The 20,776-nt window shown below is 39.7% G+C and overlaps 1 pseudogene; it reads right to left on the bottom strand.

Moving 5' to 3' along the window:
- OR7A132P (olfactory receptor family 7 subfamily A member 132, pseudogene) lies at positions 743–1,699 on the bottom strand (annotated as a pseudogene).

Genomic DNA, 20,776 nt, shown 5'->3' with positions numbered 1-20,776 from the left:
CCCACCAGGATTTTTTGTCCATGGAACTTTTCTGACAAGAATACTGGCACGGGTTGCCATTTCCTTTTCCAGTTGATTTTCCCAGCCTAGAGATCTAAGCCACGTCTCCTACATTTCCTGCATTGGCAGGTGGATTCTTTAGCACTGCACCACTTGAGAAGCCCCAGCATTTATATGGGTTTTGTTTTCTTATCCTCTCAGCCACCCTATGTCTCTTTATTGAATCATTTACTTCATTGGCACTTAAAGAAATTATTGATATATATGTAATTTAAAAATTTTTATTACTCATTTTCCAGTTTTTTGGATAATATATGTCATTTGAGAAAAATTATTTTTAAGTAATCCATGTTGCACCAATTAATCAAAATTTCCAAGTCTTTCTTCTCTAAGGCTGGGAACAACGTTGTGAACGTAGGGAAATACACAAATGAAAATGGGAACGTAGGGAAATGGGCAAAAGAAAACGAACAGAAAAAATTTCATTAGAGAGAAAAACTTCAACAGGTGAATATACAAATTGTCTAAAGTGTTGAAGTCAAAGAAATGGAATTTTTTTTTTTTTTTTACTTTACAATATTGTGTTGGTTTTGCCATACATCAACATGCATCCGCCATGGGTGTACACACAGAAATGGAAATTTTAAGAAATTAACAGAAGGAGCAAATTCAACATTCAGAATCTGATCAAAGAATAGGAATTCCTTGTTTTAAGGTTTTGAGTCCTTCTTCAAGGACACTTCTTCAGACTCAGAATGATTTTCCTTTTCTCAACTACCATCTGAATGAATCCTTTCAGAGCCCTCTTTATATCCTTATTTCTCAGACTATAGATGAAGGGGTTCAGCATGGGTGTGACCACAGTGTACATCACCGAGGCTGTTGCACTTGAATGTGAGCTGTGAGTAGCAGCGGAGCTAAGGTACACTCCTAGGCTTGAACAATAATATAAGAAGACAACTAAAAGGTGAGACACACAGGTGGAAAACGCTTTGTATTTCCCCTGAGGTGATGAGATTCCATGTATGGAGAACACTATCTTAGAGTAAGAGTAAAGAATACCAGCCAGGGGGCCACCACCCAACAACACTGATGTAAAATACATAATTATATCATTAAGGAAAGTGTCACAACAGGCAAGTTGTACAACCTGTTTGATTTCACAGAAAAAGTGGGGGATTTCTAAGTCTGTACAGAAGGACAGCTGTAAGACCAGTAAGCTTTCTAACAAGGAAAGCAGGGCACTAATGATCCAGCACAGCAGCACCAGCAGTCCACAGAGTCAGGGGTTCATGATGACCCTGTAGTGCAGGGGGTGGCAGATGGCCAGGAAGCGGTCATAGGCCATCACAGTCAAAAGAAAATCATCCAATGCTGCAAACAGTATGTAAAAATACATCTGGGTGATGCACCCTCCATAGGATATAACTTTGCTCTGGATCTGTATATTTATTAGCATCTTTAGGATTGTTGTGGTAGTAAAACAGATGTCTACAAAAGATAAGTTGGAGATGAAGAAGTACATGGAAATGTGAAGACGGGAGTCTAAACTGATAGCCAAGATGATGAGCAGATTTCCAAACAAAGTGATCAGATACATGGAGAGGAACATTCCAAATATGAATGACTGCAGTTCTGGTTCCACTGATAAACCCTGAAGAAGAAATCCTGAATTTTGTGTATCATTTCCTGGTACCATGTGCTGGTGTTGATGACTAAGAATAAAAAAATGCATATATGAATTTGCACTGATGGGTATTATTCATTTGAAATGCTACAATGTATAAAGTAAGTATATGTATATGAATATAATATATATACATACATACGTGTATTGTCTGAATCTTCACATTTAAGGGATGTTCTGTGACATCTCTGACTAGGAATTCTGTTAAAAAGAGAGGAAATATATAGACTCCAGTGGGAAAAAATATCTAAAATTCTCAGGTGATCCTAGATTATAATGTGGAGAAATTTTTCAGAATTTCTCCCAAGGAATCATTCATTAAATGATTTTAATGAGAAATATTTTCATGCATTTGAGGAACATACGGTGAGTACTGGCCATTTTCTAGGTTTAAGATGCTAAGAAACAAAAGCCAAAAGATACAAGGATAGTGAAATCATCATTATAATATGTACCAGAGAGTTTCATCCAAATAATGTTAGCTACCATGATGTGAAATTAGATATGAAATAAATAGTGCCACCACCCTCTTCTCCATTTATTCTTCTTAAGATATGGATTCCAATAACTCTTGCAGAGTACTGAGTGCCTTTAGTATATGCAGCCAGGCCAACTTCCATTTGAATATACATAGCTGATTTAGCATCTTATTGGTACATAATTTAAACCTTTGTTTACATGTATACAAGGTCCAACTATTTCTGTGGCTTTCAGAAATTAAGAGTATGATAACACTGTGCTCACATGAATGAAATTTACAGGTTGTAGTAGCCACTTCACATATAAGCAGAAAAAAAAAAACAATGGATGAGGGCTTATTTATTACTGAGAGTTCAGGAATATCTAAATATGATGAAGACAAAATTACAAAGTTGATAATAGTTATTAATATATATGCATCTAAAATAGAGGAACTGGCATGTTTAGTGCAGTTATTGAGACCTAAATGGAGAAAAGTGACAGCCATACAGTCATAGTAGAGGATTTTAACACCCTGCTGACCGCAATGAGTAGATCATTGAAACCTAAAGTCAACAGGAAACAATAGCCTTATATGAAACATTGGATCTGAAGGACATGATAAATTTTATTCAGAACATTCCATCCAAATACACATTCTTCTCAGGCGCAAATGGAAGCTTCCAAGAATAGACCATATGCTGGAAAACAGTACAAGTCTTAACAAATTTAGGCAACTGAAATTATATCAAGCATTTTCTGATCATGATGGTATGAAACTACAAATCAACTATAAGGAAAAGCTGGAAAAATATATTCACATGAAACCACATGCTACTTAACTGCAATTAGAATATTACAAATCAAAGGAGTCATAATATTTATGCATACAAATGAAAATATGACATACTTAAATCTTTTTGATAAAAGTAGTAATAAGAGGGAATGTTACAGTAATTCCTACCTACCTCAAGAAACAAGGAAGATCTAAACAATCTAACTTTACATCTAAAGGAAATAGAAAAAGAAGAACAAAGAGCCAAAAGTCAGTAAAAGAAAGAACATAATAAAAGTCAGAACAGCAATACATGAAATGAAAATGATTAAGATGTCGGGGGAAAAAATCAATGATTTGGTTCGATCAAGCGGTTCTTTGAAAAGATAAGCAAAGATAGACAAAACTTTACTAGATTCATTAAGAGAAAAGGAAAAAAGAGTCTCTGATTAGTGAAGTCAGAAACAGGGACTTCCCTAGTGGCCCAGTGGTAGAAACTTCGTTCCTGTGCAGAGGCTATGCGTTCAATGCTTCATCATGGAGCTAAGATCCCATATGCCTTGTGGCCAAAAAAACAAAACATAAAAACAGAAGCAGTATTGTAAAAAATCCAATAAAGACTTTAAAAACAGTCCACATCAAAAAAAAATCAGAAATAAAAGAACAGAAATAGCAATACATGCAATAGAAGTACAAAGGATTGTGAGACTATTATGAACAGCTATAAGCAACAAATTGGGCAAACTAGAAAAAATAAAATCTTAGACTCACACAACTATAGACTGAAGGTATACAAAATTTGAATAAACCAATTATTAGTACAGGTATTAAAGCAGTAATCAAAAAGCTCCTTAAAATGAAAGGTTTAGGATGACAATTTCAAGGGTGAATTCTACAAAACATTCAAAGATTTAATACTTATCCTCCCCAAATTCTTACCAAAAAATTAAAGGAGAGAAGACCATCCTTACTAATTTTATGAAGCCAAATTTACCCTTATGCAAAACCAGACCATGACAACAAGGAAAATAAGAAAATTATAGTCCACTATGTCTGATAAATGTAGAGCCAAAAGTCTCACCAAAACATTATTAACTGAATACAACAATACCTTAAAAGGACCACATACCATATCAAGTGAGGTTTGTTCCTGGGATGCAAGGATAGTATAATATCTGAAAGGTAATCAACATGAAAAAACATGAGAAACTAATGAAAAACAAATACTATATGATCAACTCAACAGATGCAGAAAAGATGATGATGTTGAAAAGGTGTTCAAACATTCAATACCCTTTTATGATTAAAAAAAAAAAAACACTCTCAATAAAGTGAATATAGATGAATGTACCTCAGCATAATAAAAGTCATCTTTGACAACCCCCCTGATAACATCAGAATCAATGCTGAAATACTAAGTGCTAGTTCCCTAAGGTCAGGAATGACAAAAATGCCCACTCTCCCCAACTTTATTCAGGGTAGTCTTGGAGTCCTAATCAGGGCACTCAAGCAATAAAATAAAGAAAAGTCGAATTAGGAAGGAAAAAGTAAAACTATCACTATTTGCAGATAACATTATTTTATATGTGTAGAAAACCCTGAAACCATTAGAAATAATAAATATGGTGAAGTTAGAGCGTATAAAATCAACATACAAAATTTTGTTTCTATACACTAACTGTGAATTAAAGAAAAAATAAATTAAGAATACCATCCTATTTAAAATTGCAACAAAATATTATTTAAAAAATCAACTCAGAATAGATTAAATTCTTGAATATTAGACCTGAGAAACCATAAAACTTTTGGGAGAAAACACAGACTATCAGCTCGGGTCCATTAGAATGGCTGTTACCAAAAAAAAAAAAAAAAGAAAAGAAATAACAAATATTGAAGAGAATGGGGAGAAAAGGTAAACCTTATACACTATTGGTGGGAATGTAAATTGGTGGTGCCACTATAAAAAATAGTATGGAGGTTTCTCAAATTTTAAAAATAAAACTACCACATCATTTAGCAATTCTACTTCTGGATATTTATGCCCCTCCCCCCAAAAAACCCTCAAACACTAATTTGAAAAGATACATGCATTAACTACAGCATTATTTACAATAGCCAAGATATGGAAGCAACCTGAGTGTGTATTGACAGATGAATGAATAAAGAAGATGTGATATGTATCTACAATGGAATATTGCTTGGCTAAAATAAAAGAACTATTGACATTTTTTGACAAAGGTCCATCTAGACCTTGAGGGTATGATGGAAGGAAATAAGTCAGAGGCAAAAAGACAGACACCATATGATTTCAGTCATGTGTGGTATATGAGAAAGGAAAAAAAAACATTAAATAAATGAACAAACCAATTCACATTAAAAACAAAAACAAAAACACTTAGATATAGAGAACAGAATGGTTCCCAGAAGAGAGAGGAGGGGGAGGTAAAATGAATAAAGAGGGACAACTATGTGGTGATAGTTGGAAACATATTTTGGTAGTGAATACAGTATAGTAGAACTCAAAATATAATGTTGCATATGTGAAAACTACATAATGTTATAAACCAAGGTCACTTGAATTAAAAAAGAATGTAGAAATAGCACACAATTCCAATTGATAATTCTCTCAAAGACATGTCAACATGGAGATCTATATTTATATGCCCATTTTATGTCTAGTATTTAAGGAAACCGGAGAAGGCAATGGCAACCCACTCCAGTACTCTTGCCTGGAAAATCCCATGGAGGAGGAGCCTGGTAGGCTGAAGTCCATGGGGTCGCTAAGAGTCGGACACGACTGAGTGACTTTACTTTCACTTTTCACTTTCATGCATTGGAGAAGGAAATGGCAACCCACTCCAGTGCTCTTGTCTGGAGAATCCCAGGGTCGGGGGAGCCTGGTGGGCTGCCGTCTCTGGGGTCACACAGAGTCAGACACGACTGAAGCGATTTAGCAGTAGCAGCAGCAGCATTTAAGGAAACATAAAAAAGAGTCAAAAATGGAAAGTGAGAGAAGAGATCTACACATCAGAGATAAAATGGTCTAGAATGCTCAGGTAGTTTCCGAGAGATTATGATGAAAAGGACTTTTTTCTGGTTCTGGCAGCATTCCAAACCATATCCCCTAAATGCATAGAATACCTAATAGAAGGATGGGAAAAACTCACAATTTATTCTCCAGAGAAACAAGGAATATTTTATAATGTTACAACCTTTTACTGATTAAATATTCTGTTAGATAAATTCACTTAGGAAATAAATTATCAATTTACAACAGAAAATATGCAAGGTAAAATAACCATTGAACATTTTTAAAGATGAAAGATGAAAATATGAGAGATTTTTTAAATGGTATTATATGCAAATTTGGGGCATCAGAAAACTGAGCTTTGAATCGTGGATCTATCACAGGCTAATTGCTTTTCCATGAGAAGCCAACTGAACCACTGTAAGTGTTACTATTTTCTTTTCTTTCTTTATTTTTAAGCCTACAGCACCCAGTATTCCCAGGTGGTTCCCCATCATCCAAGTACTAACCAGTCCTAATCCTGCTTAACTTCTGAGATCATAAGAGGTCAGGTGCATTTTGTATGGTACTGCCATTGGCTAATAATTCTCTTTCAAATACTAAGCAGAACAATATTTGACTTTCTGTTAAACTTTTTACACTCTCTCAGGGAGCTTAACCATTAAAATGCTTCTGTGTATAAACCGACCCTGAACACTGCTATTTTGATTATGAGTATTAAATCTTTGACCAAAGAGTATGGTGGTTTTGAGTTCACATATTTACCTAAATGATATATTAATGATCACATATGTAAAACACATTCGGTATGCTAACATTATAAAATAAAGTTCCATTAAAAATATATATTGGGGGCTTCCCTCATGGCTCAGCGGTAAAGAATCTGCTTGCCAATGCAGGAGACCCAGTTTCAATCCCTGGTCTGGGAAGATACTACACATGCCATGAGCACCTAAACGTAGGCGTCACAACTATTGAGCCTGCGCTCTAGGGCTCAGAAACCACAACCACTGAGTCCATGCACTGCAGCTACTGAAGCCTGCGGGCCCTGGAGCCAGTGCTCTGCAGCAAGAGAACTCGCTGCTGTGCGAAGCTCTCACGCTCGCAATTAGAGAGTAGCCCCTGCTCACCACAACTGGAGAAAAGCCCGCACAGCAACGAAGAACCAGCGCAGCCACAAATAAACAAATAAACTTTTTAAATTATTTTTAAAAAATTTTTAAATAAATATTGAGCAGAGTAGTGTCCATTGTCTGGAGGTGCTTGACATATTTATTCAATGTATGTAAAAATCTCAGAATAGTTCCTTTCTGGCAATAAATGAAAGGTATTTAGCTGTTGATGAGATGTGCCTGATTTTTTTCTTCTACCTTTCAAATGTCACCATTGCTTCCCCACCTCTAGATAGTGCAATAATTGTAAAGCTTGTTAGCAAAATAGTTTTTTCATACTAAGTACAATTTGTTTCCCATATGAATAACCAATTTTGGGACGCTCCAAAATCACTGCAGATGGTGACGGAAGCCATAAAATTAAAAGATGCTCGCTCCTTGGAAGAAGAGCTATGACCAACCTAGACAGCATATTGAAAAGCAGAGACGTTACTTTGCCAACAAAGGTCCGTCTAGTCAAGGCTATGATTTTTCCCAGTAGTCATGTATGGATGTGAGAGTTGGGCTATAAAGAAAGCTGAGCGCCAAAGAATTGATGCTTTTGAACTGTGGTGTTGGAGAAAACTCTTGAGAGTCCCTTGGACTGCAAGGACATCCAACCAGTCCATTCTGAAGGGGATCAGTCCTGGGATTTCTTTGGAAGGAATGATGTTAAAGCTGAAACTCCAGTACTTTGGCCACCTGATGCAAAGAACTGACTCATGGGAAAAGACCATGATGCTGGGAAAGATTGAAGGCAGGAGGAGAAGGGGACGACAGAGGATGAGATGGCTAGATGGCATCACTGACTTGATGCACACGAGTTTGAGCAAGCTCTGGGAGTTGGTGATGGACAGGGAAGCCTGGCGTGCTGCAGTCCATGGGGTAGCAAAGAGTCGGACACAACTGAGCAACTAAACTGAACTGAGACAACTGTGAATTCTTTGCCTTGGGAGCTGATGTTGTGAACTAATTCATCTCCCTTAGTCTGAGTCTTTCTAATAAACATACAAACATGTTCAATTTCATCCCATCTTAAATATTTAAAGAGTGACTTCAGTTCAGTGCACACATCTTCAAACTTAATACTCTAGTTTACAATTCCCCTTAACTGTAAACCTCAACTGTGTTCTAATTTTACTGGAACCATTTTATGCTTCCTTTCCTTCTTTGTCCTCATTAAACTGAACTTCCTTCCCTGCTGTTAGTTATAACAGTGACCCTCATATTTCTGAGTTGAAAAGACATTTCTTTTTTAGGTATATATATATTAATGAATTGTAGATAAATTAGTCTACCTAACAAAGAAACATGACAATCTCTCATCTCAGGGCTAGGGTTGTTTGGATCTCAGGTGAACTTAGGTAAAAATTTTCAGGTTCATTTCTCTCTGAACCTTTCTTCACATACCTACTGAGTTCTCAGATGTACCTGGGTAATGTCTCTAACAGGAGAATCTCTGTGCAGATGTCTGAATTACTCTCGGTAATTGATGATGGAAGTTGAAGCTCTGTTCCCAAACAGGCCAGTAGGAACGACTAAAACATTGGTTTCTGAGCCACAATAGGGACTCCAAATGCAACAACCAAGTCTTTCCAGTACCAGGGATTTACACACTGTAGGGCTGTAGTAGAAATAGTTATAGCTCCCTAGACTGCCCATTAGGCACAGTTTCCATTGTTACTCCCATCTCTGAGCACACGAATTCCCTGTGGGAACACTGGTCTAAACACAAAGAAAATGATTCCTGTTCATTCTCTGTTCCCAGGAGACCAGATTAGAAATCAGGTGAATCTAGTCTTTATTCTTCCTTCTCCATGAACTCTCCTGCGTTCCATAGGTTTCACCTCTTTACAGCTTACTGAGAGAATTAATTCTTATATAGATTGATAAGGAGTCTGGTACCCTCAAGGAGGAGAAAGTGGTCCGGAGGAGAAAAGGACAAACTTTTTTTCTACATTTCTGCCTCTTAGTCACACAAGACATTTTTTTCTTAAACTCTGAGTTGCTATGGCAACAAACTACTTCTTCTAAGACTAACTTTCTTTTCAGTTCAGTCGCTCAGTCATGTCCAACTCTTTGCGACCCCATGAATTGCAGCATGCCAGGCCTCCCTGTCCATTACCAACTCCTGGAGTTCACCCAGACTCACATCCATCAAGTCAGTGATGCCATCCAGCCATCTCATCCTCTGTCGTCCCCTTCTCCTCCTGCCCCCAATCCCTCCCAGCATCAGAGTCTTTTCCAATGAGTCAACTCTTCACATGAGGTGGCCAAAGTACTGGAGTTTCAGCTTTAGCATCATTCCTTCCAAAGAAATCCCGGGGCTGATCTCCTTCAGAATGGACTGGTTGGATCTCCTTGCAGTCCAAGGGACTCTCAAGAGTCTTCTCCAACACCACAGTTCAAAAGCATCAATTCTTCAGCATTCAGCCTTCTTCACAGTCCAACTCTCATATCCATACATGACCACTGGAAAAACCATAGCCTTGACTATATGAACCTTTGTTGGCAAAGTAAGGTCTCTGCTTTTGAATATGCTATCTAGATTGGTCATAACTTTCCTTCCAAGGAGTAAGCGTCTTTTAATTTCATGGCTGCAGTCACCATCTGCAGTGATTTTGGAGCCCAAAAAAATAATCTGACACTGTTTCCACTGTTTCCCCATCTATTTCCCATGAAGTGATGGGACCAGATGCCATGATCTTCGTTTTCTGAATGTTGAGCTTTAAGCCAACTTTTTCACTCTCCACTTTCACTCTCATCAAGAGGCTTTTTAGTTCCTCTTCACTTTCTGTCATAAGGGTGGTGTCATCTGCATATCTGAGGTTATTGATATTTCTCCCGGCAATCTTGATTTCAGCTTGTGTTTAATCCAGTCCAGCGTTTCTCATGATGTACTCTGCATTTAAGTTAAATAACAAGGTGACAATATACAGCCTTGACGTACTCCTTTTCCTATTTGGAACCAGTCTGTTGTTCCATTCCAGTTCTAACTATTGCTTCCTGACCTGCATACAGATTTCTCAAGAGGCAGATCAGGTGGTCTGGTATTCCCATCTCTTTCAGAATTTTCCACAGTTTATTGTGATCCACACAGTCAAAGGCTTTAGCATAGTCAATAAAGCAGAAATAGATGTTTTTCTGGAACTCTCTTGCTTTTTCCATGATCCAGCGGATGTTGGCAATTTGGTCTCTGGTTCCTCTGCCTTTTCTAAAACCAGCTTGAACATCAGGAAGTTCACGGTTCACATATTGCTGAAGTCTGGCTTGGAGAATTTTGAACATTACTTTACTAGCGTGAGATGAGTGCAATTGTGCGGTAGTTTGAGCATTCTTTGGTATTGCCTTTCTTCGGGATTGGAATGAAAACTTTCTTTTAGCCCAGAGCTATTGATTACACAACAAAATAATTCCTCTTGCTCAGTGGTATGTTTTTTCTTAAGCTTCATACTAATGATTATATAACAACAATGTGTCTTGCTTGAGAACACATTTCTCCTTCTTAAGAACCTTCTGACTAATTCTGTTATCGTAAGATGTATGTTGTGGGAGTGGATCTGGTAAGACCTTTCCAAACTTGAGACATTCTTTTGATCTATTGTTAGTAACCAACTGAGAAAACTATATAGCTCCCTTGCTAAAGACTAGTGTTGGGGCACTCTCTGCCCTCTTCTGATGTCTGTGTTAGAAGCTTTCGCTATCCCTTTTTCACCGTAATAAAACTTTTGCCATATGAAACTGTGAAGCCACGTCTCTGGTCCCATAGTGAAATTCTCTCCTTTGTAGATCACAAGTCTGACGCAGGTCACCGTTAAGTTATCATTATCCCAACCTTGAGTTACTGTTTCTTCCAAATCTGAGACTGATTACCTGTGTTTACTAGGTCCCATGAACTTCCAAAATACTGACTTGTGACAGGGATATCTCCCAATATCTCTAGAAAATTAGTATCCTCTCCTCAACAAGAAACCTATGTGTACACAAATTAACCAAATATAAAACACCCAGTTGGTTAAAACAATAACAACAAAAAACTCTTTATCTTTTTAACAAATGGGAAAATGGGGATAAAAACACTATGACCTCACTATAGAAAAGGAAAGGACTCCTAGAGACAATTTACAGTAGAGAAAATATGTATCTAACAAACCCATAAATACACTCAGCTTCATGGATAACAAAATAAATGGAAACTAAACATATTATATCATTTCCTTTCATGTGAACACACACAATGAGATGTGTGTCTTGAGATGTGTGTCTCAAGAACTGTTGTTGCAAGAATACATTTTCAAGCATTCCTTGGACTGGGTTTTCCTCATTAATATGCAAACAGTCAAATATGCTCCGTCTTAAAGCTAAAAAGAAATCTCATCACTTCACTGTGTATCTCTCCTCAGTTAAAAGGATATTTCTCTATTCCAGTTAATTGCAAATGTCCTTGAACTTATATTCTACTTTTACTGAAATCACTGCACCCCTTCCATTCACTCTTCTAATCCAACTTCCATTTAACTTTCAACATTGACCCTGCATTGCAGAGTAAAATATTCCATTCTCTTTGGGCATAATAAATAAATATATTAGTTATTTAATGAGGCAATCAAACAAAAAGCCACAGTAATTTTCATGCACCAGGTTAGGCAGGAATGGATCTCAAATGGCCTCAAGTAAACATTCTTGGATTTCATTTTCTCTGACCCAGTCCTATAGCATCTATGGGCTCTCAGACTCACCTGGTAAGCAGAGACTTGACTTTGTTGACAAAGGTCTGTATAGTCAAAGCTATGGCTTTTCCAGTAATCATGTACAGATGTGAGAGCTGGACCATAAAGAAAGCTGAGCACCAAAAAATTGATGCTTTCAAACTGTGGTGTTGGAGAAGACTTTTGAGAGTCCCTTGGGTTCCAAGGAGATCAAACCAGTTTCCTAAAGGAAATCAACCCTAAATATTCATTGGAAGGACTGATGCTAAAGCTGAAGTGCCAATACTTTGGCCACCTGATGTGAAGAACTGACTCATTGGAAGAGACCCTGATGCTAGAAAAGATTGAAGGCAGGAGGAGAAGGGGACAACAGAGAACAAGATGGTTGTTTGGCATTACCGACTCAGTGGGCATGAGTTTGAGCAAACTCTGGGAGATGGTGAAGGACAGGGAAGCCTGGTGTGCTGCAGCCCACGGGATCTGCAAAGAGTTGCACACGACTGTGCAACTGAATAACAGCAACACACTTTTTATTAATCTCTTATATTTAAGGTTTACAAATTTTCCTTCCATATATTGTCTTTTCTCTTGCTGCTTTTATTCAAAAACGTATTAGAAGTTCTAGTCAGAGAAATAGTGCAAGGAAAAGATAAAATGTCTTTAAATTGGAAGGAAGAAGTAAAATTTTAACCAGGTATAGATGACATAATTTTATGTTTAGAAAATGCTAGATACCATTTAAAAATTGTTAAACATTAATGAAGTCAACAATGTGCAGAACAGAAAATAGGTTGCAAACCTGTTGCATTTCTATACATTAACTACAAACTATCAAAATAGAAATTAAGAAATAATCCTTTTTAAAATTACATCAAAAAAATTAAATACCTAGGAATATATTTAACTGGGGAGGCATAAGATCTCTACAATAAAAGTATAAGATATTGTTGAAAGAAATTGAAGCAGACACAAATTAATGGAAAGATATACCCTGCTCATAGCTGAAAGAATGAATACTATTTAAATATCCATATTACCCAAAGAGCAATGAGCAATATGAGATCTCTAGTCCATCTGTTTATGTCTATGTACACATTGTATATGAGATATCTCTACTTCTAAAAAGTAATATCAAAATTAAGACCACAGAAAGAGAAAAGTGTGGCCACAATATCCTTTAGACCCCAGAGAAAATTGGCTAAGACAAAATTTCTTTTGCGATTACAAGCCAGTTCTTTTTGCATGTGCAATTAAAAACAGCTGGCTTGTTAAAAACATCCCTAGAAAAAAAAAAACTTAACATTAACTCTTATGATGTCCTTGAGATACACAGCCCACCTTGGCTGAAATTTAAACATCCCCCAAAAAAACAGAGGAAGTAGGTCTGGCTTACAGGTGACTGTTTTTGAATGGAAAAAGATACAGAAAGTTTAAAAAGGCTTGTGAAAAGTGGAACCTGAAGAAAGAATTTTGTCCACAGTACAAGTTTTCTTCAGATGTTGAACTTTGCCTGTGAAATCTTCCATTGTTACCTTGGCTAAGTGAATAACATTTAAATCAAACAGTCAAGGCTATGGGAGATCCAAGACAGCCACTTGGCTTTTCCCGTCCCCCTGACAAACCTCATTTTTATTTGATGGGATAAAGCCTCCCCTAATCGAGAGGTTAACACCCTCACAATAAAAAAAATTTTTTTTTACTCATGTTCAGTCCACTGTTGATATAACAAGATGAGGTCCCCTCATGTTATCAATCAATAATACCTGCCCTGACCTTGGCCATAAATAAAATTTTTCCACTATTACTCAAGCTCAATCAGAGCAACAAACAAAATTTCAACCAAGGAATAAAACCTCCCACAGTTATGGGATGGATTTATGTAGTTAACATTAGGCTGCTGCTGCTGCTGCTAAGTTGCTTCAGTCGTGTACGACTCTGTGGGACCCCGTAGATGGCAGCCCACCAGGCTCCCCGTCCCTGGGATTCTCCAGGCAAGAACAATGGAGTGGGTTGCCATTTCCTTCTCCTAACATTAGGCTACAGTAATTTAAATTTAAAGGCTCTTCTATACTGGGCACAATTAAATCATATTAAGGATAATCAGTCAGTAACACTAGAAAATAGTGTGGGTGCCTTATGGACAATACCAATATATAGTTTCCCTAAGAAATAAGGATTGGTATAGAACAAACTGAGTCAGATGACTTAGGTATATACTGGGATATACTGGGCTACACCTAATGGAAGTTCTGAAGTTCTTACTTATGACTTTACTATTACTGCTAGCTACACTGTTTCATATATTGCCTGTTTCATAAAGTGTTGCCCCTTAGGTTACCAAGTGTGTGACTGAGCCACTGATAAAATGATAGTATACAATTCATATGAGATCAATGATTGTAACAGTGTGACTCTAGATATGAGAATAAACAACAAAAGGGAATATCTTCCTGGACCACAAGAGACCAGTAAGGACAAGTAGTCCAGAGAATTTTGAATACTCTTTTATGGCCTAGTCTAAAGCAATGGCACCCCCACTCCAGTACTCTTGCCTGGAAAATCCTATGGACGGAGGAGCCTGGTAGGCTGCAGTCCATGGGGTCGCTAAGAGTCAGACACACCTGAGCGACTTCACTTTCACTTTTCACTTTCCTGCATTGGAGAAGGAAATGGCAACCCACTCCAGTGTTCTTGCCTGGAGAATCCCAGGGATGGGGGAGCCCATGGGCTGCCGTCTATGGGGTCACACAGAGTCGGACACGACTGAAGTGACTTAGCAGCAGCAGCAGCTAGTAACAGCACATTGAGTGGCCTGTCAATGAAATCTTCACAAGATCTGGGAATGACCATTCCTGGCACCATGGGACAAAATGGTCATGTAATGCCCCCAAACCAAGGTCAGATTCATGACCTTGAAGGGGCTCTGCTAATTAGAAATTGGCACTTGCCAATATATTTCAGTTCGGTTCAGTTCAGTCACTCAGTCGTGTCTGACTCTTTGCGACCCCATGAATTGCAGCACGCCAGGGCTCCCTGTCCATCACCAACTCCCAGAGTTCACTGAGACTCACGTCCATTGAGTCAGTGATGCCATCCAGCCATCTCATCCTCTGTCATCCCCTTCTCCTCCTGCCCCCAATCCCTCCCAGCATCAGAGTCTTTTCCAATGAGTCAACTCTTCATGTGAGGTGGCCAAAGTACTGGAGTTTCAGCTTTAGCATCATTCCTTCCAAAGAAATCTCAGGGCTGATCTCCTTCAGAATGGACTGGTTGGATTTCCTTGCAGTCCAAGGGACTCTCAAGAGTCTTCTCCAACACCACAGTTCAAAAGCATCAATTCTTTGGCACTCAGCCTTCTTCACAGTCCAACACTCACATCCATACATGATCACTGGAAAAACCATAGCCTTGACTAGACGGACCTTTGTTGGCAAAGTAAGGTCTCTGCTTTTGAATATGCTATCTAGGTTGGTCATAACTTTCCTTCCAAAGAGTAAGCGTCTTTTAATTTCATGGCTGCAGTCACCATCTGCAGTGATTTTGGAGCCCAAAAAAATAAAGTCTGACACTGTTTCCAGTGTTTCCCCATCTATTTCCCATGAAGTGACGGGACCGGATGCCATGATCTTCGTTTCCTGAATGTTGAGCTTTAAGCCAACTTTTTCACTCTCCACTTTCACCCTCATCAAGAGGCTTTTGAGTTCCTCTTCACTTTCTGCCATAAGGGTGGTGTCATCTGCATATCTGAGGTAATTGATATTTCTCCCAGCAATCTTGATTCCAGCTTGTGTTTCTTCCAGTCCAGCGTTTCTCATGATGTACTCTACATATAAGTTAAATAAGCAGGGTGACAATATACAGCCTTGACGTACTCCTTTTCACTCTCTTCTTTGACCTTCATCAAGAAGTTTAAATCATGGCCACTGAAGCTGCTCACCTTCAACACTCTCTGAAAGGAATTCGGGGTGGAAATTAGGAATGAGGCACTCTGTGCTCTGGAAAAAACTGCCTGAAGGGGACTTCAGATAGTTAGACACTTTCAGGAGATTTTTATGAGCCCTGATTCTTGCATCTTCTCATACCTAGAGAAACACTAACATTATTGACAGGGACAGTTGCTTTGGCTATTAAGGAAAAATTACAGTTAAAGTCAAAATAGAGTAGCTATGAAAATAAGTAGGTGACACTGTGGTGTGATTTCAGACAAGTCCTTGTATTGTTAAGAACTTGAGTTTTCTGAGCTGTGTCAAACTTAAGATGCCATCAGACATTCTAAAAACAAAATCTGCCATCAGCAGGTGACTACAACCTTATTTTTTAAAGGTCTTTTCTTTTAACTGTTATATATTTTGACAATGAAATTACTCTGGATCATATGTTGGGAGAAAAAATGCATAATGACCAATAGCCACATGAAGGGTTAAGACCTACTTAGACAAACCTAGATAACTGGCTACCTGGCTACAAGTCTCCTCCAAGTGTTAAACCTAAATTAAGATTCAGGCTTAAATCTTAGGCTTAACTTTTTCTATTTTGTCTATTAGTGTTCAGGTTGCAATTCCTTCAATTACTTCTGAGTCCATTCCTATGGAGAGGATGACCCAAGCACTGACCCTGCCTGGACCACAATCAAAATTGTCACCAAACATAACTTGGTTCTTATTCTCTCTTTGACCCCTAGTTACAATAACTCTTTCACTGATTTATAACCTCTGTTTTTTTTTTTTTTAATATCTGTTAAGTTTTATCTTCCTCAGATGACAACAGATTTACATCAAGATAATTATGATGCAGAAAGAAAACCCATGCCCCCAAAAGATTACAGCTATTCCTCTGAACAGATCCTGCACGAATAACCACAAAAGTCACCCTGGGGCCCCTTAATAAAACAAGGTGAAAGCTCTGTGACCCTAACTAAGTAGAGTCTACGAGCAGAAGACTGTCCATCTGTCCTTCATAACCTCAATTAAAATTTCTTGGGGTTCACGTCTCTCAAGGAATACTTGAAGTAGGAGATAGATGGGCCACTGGGCTGAATAGCTGGTGATTGTCAAACAAAGAAAAACTGAAGTTTTGTCCTCAGCCAGGTAAGAACAGCACCCAGTTCCCTTCCTCCATTGATATGGAGGGAGTACACTGACAGCGGGGAATTTGTTGCAGTGAAAAGGGAAAAAGAGGAGGGAGTTTTTCCCTTTCCTGAGAACAAAGAAGATAAAGAGAATGGTAAGCATGCCTGAACATTCCTAGTTTTTTACTTACCTACTCCTAACTCTGAAAGTCTGTAACTAAGCTTGCTTTTCTGCCCCTTAACTCTGCAGGAGCTACAATTCACATTTTTCCCTTTGCTGCTGCTAAGTCACGTCAGTCATGTCCGATTCTGTGTGACCCCATAGACGGCAGCCCACCAGGCTCCCCCGTCCCTGGGATTCTCCAGACAAGAACACTGGAGTGGGTTGCCATTTCCTTCTCCAATGCATGAAAGTGAAAAGTGAAAGTGAAGTCGCTCAGTCGTGTCCGACTCCCAGCGACCCCATGGACTGCAGCCTACCAGGCTCCTCAGCCCATGGGATTTTCCAGGCAAGAGTACTGGAGTGGGGTGCTCTAGCTAAATACATCCCCTATCTGGTGTTTACAACACCCTTCCCCTTGTAGTTACATATCAGAAATAAGGCCTCAAAGCTACCAAATGGCCACACTCAATTACTCGGTTACTGACGCCAGTTTATGACTGTCTTTGAAACAATGCAAGAGGAAGAAATCAAGATCCTATCACCTTTATTCCCCATCACAGACTCCCTACTGCAAGCTCTTGCCTTATATAAGCCCTTAGACTCCTCATGAAGGCGGGGATAGGGAGCCACAGTTCTTGAGGCAAGAGCCTACTGTGTTCCCCTCTCTGCCAGCTGAGAATTAAAACCACCTTTCTGTTTCCTCCAAACTTTGTCTCCATATTTTTTCATTCGGCTTCAGTAGGCAGAGAAGGTCAAGATTTTGGCCAGCAACAATTTCTGAAGAAGGAATTTGGAAAATCCTTAAGCTAACTGACAAAATTCAAAAGAGATAGAGTCTTAGAGCTGCTCTTGTTACCTGGACTTTGGGTTCAGCTTTTGTTTCTAGTGTAGAAAAGAGTGAGCATTTTAATTACAGGAGATTTGATGGAAGAAAATAAACCTGACAAATAGTGGGAAGATTTGGCTAGGAGGAGCCCCTGTGTGGAAAATCCACCCAGTACAGTCTTAGAGCCTGGCATGGGGACCCCTACTCTGGACCCAATGCTTTGAGGGCCCTCTTTGGTCCTCATCCAACTGCTCCTGTCTCTACTAGGTGAGAAGCTCTTGGGGTCCATGGTGCTTGTCATCTTGATCCCTGGCTCCTTCTCCCTTAGATCTCATACCTAGGTCCCCTGTACCATGAATCCCTACCCGAATGGCACTGATCTTGCTTCCTGAGTCTGCAAGAGCTATTCCTAGATGTTATCCTCTGAAGTGCAGCGGAGCCAAAAGACGGAGACGTTGAATGAAAGAGTACGCTGTTTGCACTGGTGGATGGTGGAGACTGCACCTAGATGTGCAGTCTAGGAATGTGAGTGAACTGGAGAAGTCTCTCATACAGGAGAGTGTGTCTAGGTAGAGACAGCACAAGCTGGAATCAAGACTGCTGGGAGAAATATCAATAACCTCTGATATGCAGATGACACCACTCTTACGGCAGAAAGCAAAGAGGAACTAAAGAGACTCTTGATGAAGGTGAAAGAGGAGAGTGAAAAAGCTGGCTTGAAACTCAACATTCAGAAAACGAAGATCATGGCATCCAGTCCCATCATTTCAAGACAAATAGATGGGGAAAGAATGGCAACAGTAACAGACTTTATTTCTTGGGCCCCAAAATCACTGTGGATGGTGACTATGTTGTTGACTCCAGGCTCACTCTACTCACAGCAACACAGGCCAGTGAATCAAAGAGACGAGGTGTTGAGGCAAGGAAAATGACTTTAATCAGGAAGCTAGCAGACTGAGAAGATGGCAGGTTAGTGCCTCAAAATAACCATCTTATCGGGTCTGGATGCCAGGTTCTTTTATGCCAGAGAGAAAGCAGCAATGAGGAACTAAAGTCAAAAGGCAGAAGAGAGAGGAAGAGGCAGTGGGGAAGTAAAGTGAAAGGGTCTTCAGTCTTCCAAAACATCTCTAAGAGAATGGCCAGCCTTTGGAAGGGGTATATTAATCTCTCCTGTTTCCAGGTGGGCAGGGACAAACTATCTCTCCATGAGCTGAACAAAGGCATTTTACTTTACAGTCAAGCAGAAAAGTAGAGTCCTCCAAACAAGCCACTGAGTATGATTATAGTAACAAGAGCGATGAAAAGCAAGTCAAAGGAACAGTTTGCAACAGAGTCAGAACTGGCTTCCTCCCTGCAACAATTTTAGCCATGAAATTGAAAGACTCTTGCTCCTTGGAAGAAAAGCAATGACAAACCTAGACAGTGTATTAAAAAGCAGAGACATTACTTTGCTGACAAAGGTCCATTTAGTCAAAGCTATGGTTTTTCCAGTAGTCGTGTACAGATGTGAGAGCTGGACCTTTTTTATAGGCTGAGTGTCAAAGAATTGATGCCTTCAAACTGTGGTGCTGGAGAAGACTCTTGAGAGTCCCTTGGACTGCAAGGAGATCAAACCCGTCAATCCTAAAGGAAATCAATCCTGAATATGCATTGGAAGGACTGATGCTGAAGCTGAAGCTCTAATACTTTGCCCATCTGGTGAGAGCTGACTCACTGGAAAAGACCTTGATGCTGGGAAAGACTGAAGGCAGAAGGAGAAGGGGATGACAGAGGATGAGATGGTTGGATGGCATTAGTAACTCAGTAGATAGGTTTGAACAAACTCCAGGAGATGGTGAAGGACAGGGAACACTGGCATGCTTCAATCCATGGGGTGGCAAAGAGTCAGACATGACTGAGTAATTGAACAAGAAAAGAAACACCAGAGTAAACAACAAGAGATGCCAGGCAGGCAGTGGATGGGGTCTTCACATGTTCTCTTCCCAATCTTGGGAACCAGAACCCCTAGGTTTGGAGGAAAAACTGAAGATGTGCAGGGAGGGACTTCTCAAGACCCTTAAGTCTACAAGCTCAGAACTTGGAGACCTGGTCCTGCAACCTGAAGGCATCTGGTATCGTTTGCATTGGGCAGACAGCCAAGCTAGATCTTGGGACCAAGAAGTGTCTGGAGCACTTAGAAACACATTGCTTGAGCTCTCCCAGAGAGCTGAGGCTGATAGAGCTAGAAGTGGCCCAACACTGAAGTCCCCAGGTGTCTGGGAGGGAGGCCCCCTGCAGGGTCCAGCCAATCTGGATAATTTCTCACATAAGCTGAACGCTTTAACTCCTCTGCTTTCTTAGACCTGGTTGCTTTATTACATCACCATGCTCGGCCCACACGTTCCCAGTCCAGACCAGAAGGCTCTCTGGGACTGCGCTTCCCAGCCCTCTTAGAGTATCCCATGAGCTCCATGGTCCAGTCCAGCAGTCTTCAGTAGTGAACTGGAGCACCCTAATTGGCTTCATCACCAGGAGCCCTGAGCTCTGCTTTGCTACCCCAGAGCTCCTACCCTCTACCTCTATGCTGTGTGCCAAGTGGCCTTAGTCATGTCCAGCTCTTTGCAACCTTGTTGACTATACCTTGCCAGGCTCCTCTGTCCATGGGATTCTCCAGGCAAGAGTACTGGAGTGGGTTACCATGCCCTCCTCCAGGGGATCTTCCCCACCCAGGGACAGAACCCAAGTCTCTTATGTCTCCTGCATTGGCAGGCGGGTTTTTTTTTTTTTCCACTAGCGCCAGCTGGGAAGCCCATTTCAGGCTCATGTCATTTGGCTTTCTGAACTTGTATTTGAAGCCTGCTAGGAATGAATCTTCCTGAAAAGCCAGGAATTTAGATTTCCCAATGAAAAGACAAATTCATGATGTCTTTA

This window comes from Bos taurus, chromosome 7, assembly GCF_002263795.3.
Source record: "Bos taurus isolate L1 Dominette 01449 registration number 42190680 breed Hereford chromosome 7, ARS-UCD2.0, whole genome shotgun sequence".
Taxonomy (NCBI): domain Eukaryota; kingdom Metazoa; phylum Chordata; class Mammalia; order Artiodactyla; family Bovidae; genus Bos; species Bos taurus.
Note: the sequence above shows the minus strand (reverse complement) of the source record. Positions and strands in the feature narration are given on the sequence as shown.